The 12,630-nt window shown below is 31.1% G+C and overlaps 1 long non-coding RNA gene across 1 annotated transcript; it reads right to left on the minus strand.

Annotated features, from left to right (window-relative positions):
* Positions 1–7,578: 7,578 nt before the first annotated feature.
* Positions 7,579–10,164, minus strand: LOC126882224 (uncharacterized). Its single transcript, XR_007697233.1, has 2 exons — positions 9,546–10,164; positions 7,579–7,760 (listed from the first exon to the last, which is right to left on the minus strand). It is a non-coding gene; the product is annotated as an uncharacterized LOC126882224 (long non-coding RNA).
* Between the last annotated feature and the right edge of the window lie 2,466 nt (positions 10,165–12,630).

Here is a 12,630-nt window from a genome sequence, read left to right on the forward strand (position 1 = left end):
CAAAAGTAACAAAAGTAATCATATAGTAATCAAAGTAACGAATACTGTAAATGATTACTTTATACAAAAGTAACGATTTATCCCTTAAACAGATAGGTGAAGGTCGTTGTTATATCGAAATACCTATACAAAATATCTACCTACTGAGAAATACGATTCTCGATATGATTACCGATACTCAAATACAAAAGTAATCATAGTAATCCAAAGTAACGAATACTGTAACTGTAAATGATTACTTTATACAAAAGTAACGATTTGTAACGAATCCTCGAAAGTAACTATAATCAACATCACTACTATGAATAATAATTCCTTTGCATGGCCCCTACAGTGTAGGCAACCACAACCGACGTTAATATCGTTTTTCTTTATAAAATTTTCAATTTTCATTATTTTCAATTAAAGCCAGTTTATTTATAATCCGCAAACGAGGAGCAATTAGGTGATATGGTTATTTAGCAATTTTACGGCTTTTTATACCCAGAAAATGAAAATTTATTCGAAATCTCAACCTTTTATTTGTTTATATCTCGAAAAGGGAAAATCCGCAAATGAAATTTCGAATGGAGGGATTACCTTTAAGTCAGGAGGAGTTATTTTGACTATGGTACATACTACTTTTAGCCTTACAGTTTAGGTTTACCAAAAGTAAAAATTATTCTGGCATTCCTTTGCCATAGCCACCTTTACTTAACAAGCCATGAAGAGAAAAAGGCAACATCGCAATTGATGACGTGCGTAGTCCGACTTTCGGACTACCGCTTTTGAAAACACAATTTTAAAGTAGAAATTCTGGTAAAATTTATAGTATTTTTTGAGTCGAACAAGAAAATATTATTAATTAGAAGTTTGTACAAAATAAAATTAAAAGTACTTCCTTGTAAGTAACGTTTATTATACAAAAAAAAAAACCAATAACAAGAATATACATGGGATTAATTTTTTTCGAATCCTAAGAAAACTAATGAGTATTTTTCAAAAATTTAAACGCAGAATGAAAGATTACGTTAGGACCGAGGGCCGAAAGTCCCTGAAAACTTCTATGTTTATTTTAATAAGTTACAGGGGCGAAAAATTAAGAAAATTTAGTGTGATTTTTAGTTTCAAATATGTCATTCAAAAACAACTTTTTATTCATTCTAAGGGACTTTCGGCCCTCGGTAATAAAGTAATCTTTCATTCAGCGTTTAAATTTTTCAAAAAGACTTATTAGTTTTCTCAGGATTCGAACAAAATGATATTGCATTTAAAATACACTGAAAATTTTGACAGGCGTCAAAATTTTGCATTTTGTTCCTTTCCCTTTAAAGTTTTTCGCACTTATTTAGAAACACCCTGAATTGATAAAAACAAAAATCTAGTTGTTAAAGTAGCTAACTTTTTTTATTATCCAACATAAGCGAATTAATCAAAACAAAACAGAATGTTATTAAGAAAACCAGAGTCTATAGTTGGGTTTTAATATATTATTATTATTATACAAAAAAAACCAATAACAAGAATATGTGTAAAATACTTTATTTTAAATAAATAATATCTTATTTTAAATTATATACAAATATCGCTAGAAAAAACTATAACAACAATTTCTCACATGGTTTGATGTGAAGTGTTGGGGTTTAGAGTCGATAACTTTCTTTTTTTGTTATTCCCCTTAGCATTACTTTTCTTTTTATACTTTTTTGAAAATTCATCACTTTGATGGATGCTATTTTTGTTTTTTGTATAATTATTTAAAACAATATTACACATAATTTTTATAATAGCAGAATAAACTTTGAAGGCATTTTCCCCACATTCACACTCAAATTCAAAATTTAAATGAAAGCCTTCATGTTGTAAACTTTTCATTACCAAACATGAACAGCTTCAGGTGACAATTGTGCTGCAAAAATAATTTTTCAAGATTGGGACTAGTTATAGTCCCAATTTCAGGCTATAACATATTAAAAAAATCACTTGAATCGGCCAACAGGTTTAGTAAATATAAGACATCAAAAATGACAAAAATTTTAAGTGGACGCATTTCTATATGCACGTAAGTTTATATAAAAATATATTGTACTATAAAATATATTATATAAAAATATATTATATTGAACTAAAATCATCTTAATACATACCTTTTAATATTCTTTATAATTTGGAGTACGAAATATTGTAAAATGTTTGAGTTTTTCTGTAAATACAGTGAATATTATTTAAAAACATTTAAAAATAAATGAGAACTGTCAGAATTAACCGGTCTACGCTTAGATGTTGCCAAGTTTCAACTTCATGGCTTGTAAAGTAAAGGTGGCTATGCCTTTGCCCCTATAGTATAGGCAACCAACATTAATATCGTTTTTTCTTTATAACATTTTCAATTTTCACAATTTTCAAGTAAAACCAGTTTATTCATAATCCGCAAACGAGGTGCAATTAGGTGATATGGTCATTTAGTGACTTTACGGCATTTTATACCCTGAAAATCGACATTTATTTTTAGCGCTGCGCCGAAATCTCCACTTTTGATTTGCTTATATCTCGAAAACGGAAATTCCGCAAATGAAATTTTGAATGGTTCAATTATCCGCAAACGAGGTGCAATTATTTGATCTATGGCAGAAGTCAAAATAACGACTTTGAAAAAACCGTTTCGCTAACTTTATGACGCTAAATAATTACATAAAAATCTGGTTTTTTGACAAATAACAACTGTAATACTGTCAAGTTGGTAAGTATAAGAGTTATTTTTGCTATATCTATCAACAGTTTTGCAGTTAAAGATAGTGTGGTGTTTATAGAGGGGTTATTTTTGTTATGTCCCTGTGCAGGGACAAACTGACTTTATGGTTAAATAAATAATGCATCAGTGCTATTCTTTTTATGAAGTTTTTAAAACCTGTATGTAATTTTTATGATTTGGACCTTTTGACTTAGGTACTCGTTACTATACATACTAAATTTACATTCAAGATGCAGTAGAAATAAACAAACCAAGACACGTTAAATGCTACTAGGAGCACTCCTAAATCATAATTTACAATGTATATACATTGTAAATCCCAAATCATGATTTCCAAAGTTTATACATTGTAAATTATGATTCGGGAGTGCTCCTAGTAGCATTTAATGTGTCTTGGTTTGTTTATTTCTACTGCATTTTGAATGTAAATTTAGACAGTTACGGTATCCTTTTTATTTTAGGAAATGTCGAAAAACAGAAAGCCCCTTACTGAACAGGAACTTTTGTACTATTTAGAAAATGATGACGACTCAGACATTCCGTTGTTGTCTGACGAGGAGTATGACAATGAAGAAGAAGACACAACTGTCAAAGATAACATGTTTTCAGTCCCGGTTGCAGATGATGTAGAAAATAGAGAAGTAAACAAAACGTGCTCAGAAGTACCAAATGAAAATGAAACGGAACTAGAAGAAAATGATGATCTAAAACAAGAAATAAGACTTTCACAAAACATATGACCTCACTGAAAAATCTAAAATTAAATGGATGAATAATGTTACATATGAAACAAGACATGTTAAGTGGTATAAACCTATTCCAGACCCTGTTTATGAAATACCTCCTCCTATTGTTTTTTTCATGAGATATATTCCAGAAGAAATAATGCAGCAGATGGTGAACATGACTAATTTGTATATAACTCAAAAGAATATACCACGAATGTGTCCAACCACATTGGAAGAAATAAAAAAGTTTATTGGTGTCCATATCGCAATAGGCAATTTGCAGTTTCCGAGAGTTCGGACGTATTGGAGTCCCCTCTATGGAATTTCTCTAATAAAAGATTCCATTAGCCTACACCGGTTTTTCAAGCTGAGACAAGCATTACATTTAGTGGATATATCTAGCCGTCCCGAAAATAACACAGATCGAATTTGTAAAGTCCGGGACCTATATGATTGTATTAGAAGAAGATGTCAGGAGCTTCCTCTAGAAACTAATCTCTGTGTTGACAAACAAATAGTTCCATTTAAAGGCCAACTGAACATCAAACAGTACGTCAAAAATAAGCCGAAAAAGTGGGGAATTAAAATTTATGTTTTGGCAGGACAAAGTGTTATAATGTATGACTTTTTAATATATCAAGGTAGCACTACTGAAATAAAGCCGGTCTACAAACATTTTGGCTGTGCCGCTGGGGTTGTCATGCAATTAACAGAAAGAATAAGTGAAGAAAATCATGGTCTTTACTTCGACAATTATTTCGGAAATTACCATCTCTTCCAATTTTTGCTATCAAAATAAATTTTTGCAGTGGGTACAATACGAGTAAACCGCTTTTTAAATCCCCAACTTCCCACTGATAAAGAATTAAAGAAAAAAGGACGTGGCTCTTCTTCTATTGCACTTAGTAAAGACAGAATTGTAATAACCAAATGGTTCGATAACACATCGGTTATCACAGCGTCCAATTTCATTGGAATCGGATAAGAGGACTATTGTACTAGATGGGACAAAAAACAAGTAGTTACCTCCAAGTCCGAAGACCAGAAGCAATAAAAATATATAACGAAAATATGGGAGGGGTGGATAAGGTTGACTTTTTGTTGAGCATTTATAGGTCATTCGTCAGATCTAGAAAATGGACCATTAGAATGATATTTCATACAATTCATCAGGCTTTAGTGAATTCATGGCTGGAATACAAACGTCAAGCTCTTGCTTTAGGAATCAACAAAAACAAGATAATTGATCTTCTGGCATTTCGCGAAAGTGTATCAGAGCATCTAATACTGTTTAAAAATCCTCCTAAGAGAGGAAGGCCAAGTGACACAGATTCGCCAGTTCAAGCTAAAAAAAAGTGTGAAGCAAGACCATTTGTAGAAATGAGATATGACGGCTACAATCATACGCCCAATGTAGACGAAAAAAAAAGATAATTCTAGATTCAAATTGGAGGGGTGCAAAAATAAGACTCACATATTTTGTTCCAAATGTGAAGTCCATCAAATTTCATTCAAAATAATGTTTGTTTTAATATTTTTATGTGAATAAATATTTCTAGCGTAAATAGAATTTTTTATTATTTTAATTCACCAAGACACAATGTCCCTTCAGAGGGACATTACAAAAAACCAATAAAAAGTGTAAAAATGGTACTTTTAGGAATAACAACCTTAGAACTATGACAAATAAAGCAAGTAAAATAAATAATATAATTTTTTCCTCAAAAAATAACGGATGTATACTTCAAGGGTACTTATTATTATGTCCCTCTGGAGGGACAAATTCACTGAAAGGGTTATTATAAAATCTAGCGTAAGAAATTTTATAAACTTCGGAAAATAGCATTTCAAAAAAAGTACTGTAAGTATGCTGTATTTTTGATTTTTTCTCAAAAAATAAAACAAAACTTATTTTAAAACATATATTATATACTGACACGTAAAAAAATAAATTATTTTTGAATTAAAACTTTTGCGGTTAACTCTACGGTTAAGCTAACAAGAATCTACAGGTCGAGCAAGTCTCGTAAATTTCACGATTGCGAGCCACGCTTCACGCAAACGTGTTTGCGTACTTGTGTTTCGAGTTGCGTCAGTTGCGTGGTCGTGCGGAGTTATATTTACCAATTCGCGCAATCGTACTTGAGACGCTGTGTCAGGTGAGGTGTTTGAAAATTTGTGTAACTTGATCAAACTTGATTGCTTGATTCTGTGGTGTGAGTGTGAAGGTGGTTAAACTTTTGTTTTATTTTTTTTTGTTTTGTGTTTTTTGAAGATAACACAGAAAATACAAGAGGGCAGCATACTTTGCAAAACAACTGTTACAATTTGAAATCAACAATTTGTTAAGTTGTTGTCTTGCAGGTAAAAAAGTGACTTTTTAAAAAAATTATATCTTGGAAACTAAAAATTATTTTTATTTATAATTGAAACATGTAAAAGTATAGTACTCTCAAAAAAATTTTAGCCAAAAATATTCATTTTTGCAGAGTTGACTGCAATTTTTCGACAACAGCCCTTTTTTGCCGTGAGCAGCATAACAAGTCCAGTCTCATCTGAAATCAAAGTTTCTTGTAGTTTATACCTCTGGCTAGTGAATGAACAAAGGATTTTTTATTAGATGAGGTCATTTTTGTTTTATAAAAAAAACTACTTTAAAAATGAGAAAAATTGGGGTCAAAAATGTGTTTAAACTTATTTAAAATCTTCAAATTTCATTTTTTTAAATTCCTTCCTTCATATTCTAGCCAGAGGTATAAACTACAAGAAACTTTTTGATTTCAGATGAGACTGGACTTAGTTATGCTGCCAACGCAAAAAAACTTAAACTCTACAAAAATGAATATTTTTGGCTGAAACTTTTTTTGAGACTACCTACCTTAAGTACTATACTTTTACATGTTCCAATTATAAATAAAAATAAATTTTAGTTTTTGAGATATAAATTTTTAAAAAGTCACTTTTTTTACCCACAAGACCTATGTAACCCCTTAAAAAAATGTTTGGAAGAATATGTTTGATGGCCAAGATGCATACATATATTTAGAAGGAAAGTTCCTGATTTCTGTAGTATAATACATAATACCGAAGAGGAAGTAGCCCTAAGCGCCGGACTCCACTTGCGATTTGTAGTTGTGAAGATTGAACACATTCTTTCAAATAGAAGTCAATCCATGATTATTTAGTCACAAATGGATTGACTTGTATTTGAAACAATGTGTTCAATCTTCCTGATTACAAATCGCAAGTGGAGTGCGGCGGTAATAACACCAAAATATTCCATAGAAGGTACACAGACATTGAAAAATTCCTGGAATATCCCCGAAAACATGTTCCCTGAACATCCCAGGAAAATCCTGTGTCAGCATTTTAAACATTACCTGAATGTCTTATTGGAACATTCCATGAATGTCCACGAATGTTCTCTGGACATTCAAAATATATTTTGTAGACATTCCCTGGATATACCAGAAATACAGTGATGAACGCTCTAATAACCGGCAAAATAGCACAAAAGATGTATTAAGTAGTGAGATAAAAAGACATGAAACTAGTCGAGCTGGGAAATTTAGCGATATTAACTTATACATTTAGATTGTATTGATTTTGTACCACCTTCAGATGTATCAGACGAGTTTGGAAACTACCACTGTCACAGTGACAGTTTTAGTTGACATACTCCTCCGATATGTGTAAAGGTGGGATCAATATAACGTAAATTTAAAGGTTAATTTCGCTAAATTTCCCAGCTCGACTAGTTTCATTTCTTTTTATCTCACAACTAAATATGTTGCCCATATTTTGCCGGTTATTAGGGCACTCATCACTGTACATCCTTGCTGATGTGACAATACCTCCTATCTGTTTTTTCATGAGTTTTGTATGAGAGATGGAAAAACATGTTTTAAGGTCACCTCCTGTGTTCATATGTAAGTTTTGACTTGTTTTGTAGTTCATAGATAGTTTAATTTACTACAAAACAAGTCAAAAAATATCATATGAAAACAGGTGACCCTAAGACAAGTTTTTAGTCTCTCTTACAAAACTCATGAAAAAACAGATAGGATGTATTATTACATCACTGACGATATGTGGCCATACCAAATAATACATCCTTGATAAATATAAACATTTTTATTGAACAAAATCTTTTCATACATTTTTTTAATGCAATTTACTGATATTCCTAAATATTTAAAAAAAATGTGTCACATTTGCTTTGTAAACCTTTCTTTTGCCTTTCGTAGCCACATATTCCGTTTCCTTCCTGGTTTTTTGTAGACCACTTCTCTCAGCTGATTCTAAAAAAATAAAATAAATGGTAATTTTTCTATCCTTTACAATTAACAATCAGAAGAAATATTATTTACAGATAATGATATGCATAATAATAATAGGTTTGTTCTAGCATCAGTTTGAAACCATCAGCGAATAGTGGACCAGCGCGAGTAGAGGGGATCGCACTGGTGACTGTATTATGTTCTTTTACTGACCAACTGTTTGCTGATGGTTTTTGACTAGTTTGACTGTTTGCTAGAACAAACCTAATAATAATGAATATTTTGTATTGTGACAATGACATCTGATGTGGAAGTCAAAACATTAATAAAATTATTTTTTCAAGTTAACTTTCACATGCGCGTCTTAAAATTGTACTTTTAATACTTATATCATAAATAACTATTAAAACTATCTTAAGAGGAAACAGTATCAATCAACAGGTAGTGAAAATGTGTTCCAAGATTGCAGCTGTAGTTTTGAATATTTTTTCGAGATATTTGGCACACATATTCGTAATATAATAAAGAATGGCGGTACAGAGCCCAATTTGAAAAATATATTAATATGTGGAAATTACTCTGTAATTAAATACAATATAAAAAAAACGAGCTTGTCGCCATTAAGAAGAACAAAAAAATACACTTTCTTCAAATACAACTTTTTTATCCGATTTTGTGTTATTTTGGAACTACTAAAATTTTTTATTTCATTAGTAGTTCCAAAATTACACAAAATCTAGGCATCGGATAAAAAAGTTTATTTGAAGAAAGTGTATTTTTTTGTTCTTCTTAATGGCGGTACAGGCTCGTTTTTTAAATATTGTATAATTACAGAGTAATTTCCACATATTAATATATTTTTCAAATTGGGCTCTGTACCGCCATTCTTTATTATTTTACGAATACGTGTGCCAAATGCCTCGAAAAAATATTCAAAATTACAGTGACAATCTTGGAACACGTTTTGGCTACCTGTTTATCGCTACTGTATTACCTTTAAAAATTGTAATTTGCTAAACCAGTATATTTTACTCTACTACTACTCTACTAGCTACCTCATTTTCCACTGTTTCTAAAGACTTGTTTACATGGGTAGAGTTTTGAGGAGAGTAGAGTAGCAGTAGTACTCTACCAAAAATGGCTTGATACCATTCACATGAGGAGAGTACAAGTATAGTACTGATGCTAGTATAGTGAAACCGATTTTTGTATTTTTAAACACTCTTGATTATAAGTGCACCTTAAATTCTTAATTTTTTGCTTAAGCTCGTTTACTCCAAAACCCCTTTTTGCCATTCTTTCGACGATTTCATCCTCTGCAGCTTGCTGCAAACTTTTATTTCTGTAGTATACACTACCTAAATTCCATAAACACTGGCATTGGCCGTATTATAGCTCTACAAGTTTTAAAGTTTCATCTTCGGTGAACTTCATTTTCACTATTTACACACAACACAATTCCAGCCAGAATGACAGCGCCCCCATGTACTCTCCTACCTACTCTATTCTGCCATAATTGAGCGTGTTCCATGGGTAGAGTGTGCAGCCGAGTAGACATTTTGGCAGTAGTGGTGGTCATAGAGTAGTTACTTTGCCATAGGTTGCTAGTCACTCTACTTTAACTTCAACTATACACTCTACCAGCTATTCTACTGTGCTGAGCATTTTTACAGGTAGAGTTACTCTACTCTATCAAGTACTTGCATCATTACTCTACCCGTGTAAACAAGTCTTAAATCTACTGAATGAAAATCTACTTAATCTTAATCTACTCTTAATGAAAAATGTCTAAAATAATTTACCCACCTAGTATTATTGTAGAATTTAAGACAGTCCAGTGCCTTATAAATAATTTCAATATGAATATTTTTTCCTTTAATTCTCCTTTGATACCACTCCATTTTAGATTTTCTGGAACTTATTTCATTGTGTTAATAGCCCATATGTATTGAAGGAACCCAATCTGGAGATTGTTATTATCGATTAAGTCGGCTGGTTTTCCTATAAGATTAAAATGTTAACATCTTCAAAAATCGTTACTGTTGTAATTGTAACTTACCAGATATAAAATGATTACAGCAGACAGGACAGGAAAATTTTCATTTCGCTAGTAAAACCTGTACATTGTATTGCATTTAACCATTGTTGTCTCTCAGATACCTTATTTAGTTCAGTTTAAAAGTGAACTTTATCTTGACTTTATCACAATTACTTTGCATTTCACACTTCAAAACACAACACCAATGAAGCATATTATCTTTCTAAATTAATACTTCCAGAGAAAATGTTAAATTAATCTTTGTACAACACAAAATTACAAAGAAATACAACTAAAATTATCTAAAACTCATTAAGAACAGATAGAATAAGATTTATCTTTTACACCCAGTAGCCATATTGATTTAATTTTGACAGCGTATGAATCAGTAGAAACATTTAAATTTGGTATATAAATATAACTCCGCACGACCACGCAACTCGAAACACAAGTACACAAACACGGTTGCGTGAAGCGTGGCTCGCAATCGTGAAATTTACGAGACTTGCTCGACGTGTAGATTCTTGTGTTAAGCTATGGCCCATTCTTTACCAAACACCCTGTATAAAATATGATATTACCTGGATGTTTTCTTTTTACATGTGCCGTCAAGTTAGAAGATTTCGAAAAGTTTATGTTACACCTCCCACATAACAATTTCATGTTCTTAGTAGATTCATAGAACATACTTTTCAGAAAAAGTATATACTGAGAATGTGCGTAATTACCATTGCGAATGTGCAGAGCAGATACTGAGTATATACTACATTACAGTACTTAAACGTTCTATGTATATACTTAGAATGTACTACCGCACTTCTTTTCAGTATATACCAAGAATGTTCTTTTTAGAACATTCCAAGGACATGCTATAAACCTTCTATGTGTATACTTAGAACATACTACCGCACATCTTTTTAGTTTATACCAAGAAGGTACTTTTTAGAATATTCCAAGGAAGTGCTATAAACCTTCTATTTATATACTAAGAACGTACTACCGCACATCTTTGTATGGGAAGAATATTATATTTTTAAGAATATTCTAAGAAAGTGCTATCAAGTGCTATATTGCTTAGAAGTATGTTTTCAGCATCACCTAATCTCATCTTAGGTTCTACTGGTTCTACCAAATATCTATTTACATATTTTAATTGCAAATGAGAATGTAGTTAGTACCTACATTCTACAATATTACTTAAAAAGTAAGTACATATTTATAAATTATAGTTATTTATATAAATCATTATATAATATTTAGCTAAACTAAACTATGCATAATAAGTAACTAAAATTTATATAATACTTATATGTACTTACCTATTTAAGTAATATTGAGTTATCAAAATAGATTATATATGTATTTTGAAGCACCGCAAACAAAATAAACAGATTATGTATGTTCTTTAGTCCTAGTACTACATCATTCGCCTTCATCCTTAACACTGCATAGTATAGATCCATAGATGATACAAATAATGAAATAATGCCTGTTTTCTTTTTCATATTTTACGGTTTTTTCCTATCCCTGATCCATTCAGGTAAGAATAGAAATGGTCAGAATATGGGGGGGGGGGGGGGGTTATGAATGTATTGTGGAATAACAAAATCGGTGGTCAGTGTTGCCCAACGGAGAGAAATTTCCCTTTTTGCGGGAATTTTCAACATAAACGGTGATAAAGGGAAAAAGTTAACTCAAAAGGGAATTATTGTTCCAGTCCAAATTGTAAAATATTAAGAAAAAATCAAAATATTTGAAAATAATTCAACATATCTTCTCAGATTTTGCAAACAGGAGGGAAGTTTTTTTTATAAAAGTGGGAATTTTTAAGGTAAGTTGACGGAAAAAGCTTACTCGACGGTTGGCAACGCCAAATCCTTTGGTTGCTTTGGTTGTGCAGTTTGGCACGTTTTGGTTCTGCGAAATGGTCTATTGAATTGAATGTACCTAAATTCAAATTCCAAGGATGTAAAAATACTAATGATTCATGATAAACTCGAAATGGTAAAGTCATTTTAATTATGAAAACGAATTTTTAATAGTATCTATGTAAACGTTAATACAATTAATGTTTAAACTTTTTTACCCTACAAAAATTTTGAAATGAAATTCGTCCAATACTACCTACATACATAAATTTTATTAATTATGTATTCTAAAAAATAACGAAGTTGATAATATGTAAGGCTAATATTATACTTCCTATACATACAAATTATTTTTAAGATATTTTAAAAGTATCTACTTATAAGTATGTGTTAAGAATGTACTTATAAGTATGTGTTAATAATATTCGATAAAGGTATATTCTAAGAATAAACTTTTACGAATATTCCGAGATCCTACGTACACGAATATACTTAGTATATTCGGTACGAGAATATACTTTGAAGTATATACAAAGAACATGAAATTTAGAATGTTTTTTAAGGTAGATGCTATGCTTGTACTACACATATACTAAAAAGAATATACTCCGACGAATGTTGGTAGGATATGCTTAGAACATGATGCGAACATCATTGTTATGTGGGCTAGTACAACGATTCATTTTCTACTTTATAACAAAAAGAACACTTTGAAAATAAAACAAAAGTTTAAATTATAAACACAACACCAAATAAATAATTTCTCACAACGGTCAAAAACCACACTTAAAAGTTTTAGAAATTCACACCACAGAATCAAGTTACTCAAATTTTCAAACACCTCACCTGACACAGTGTCTCAAGTATGAATGCGCGAAGCCGTGCAATTTACGAGACACCCTGTATAAAATATGATATTACCTGGATGTTTTCTTTTTACATGTGCCGTCAAGTTAGAAGATTTCGAAAAGTTTATGTTACACCT

The sequence above is a fragment of the Diabrotica virgifera genome, chromosome 3 (assembly GCF_917563875.1).
Source record: "Diabrotica virgifera virgifera chromosome 3, PGI_DIABVI_V3a".
In the NCBI taxonomy this organism is placed as follows: domain Eukaryota; kingdom Metazoa; phylum Arthropoda; class Insecta; order Coleoptera; family Chrysomelidae; genus Diabrotica; species Diabrotica virgifera.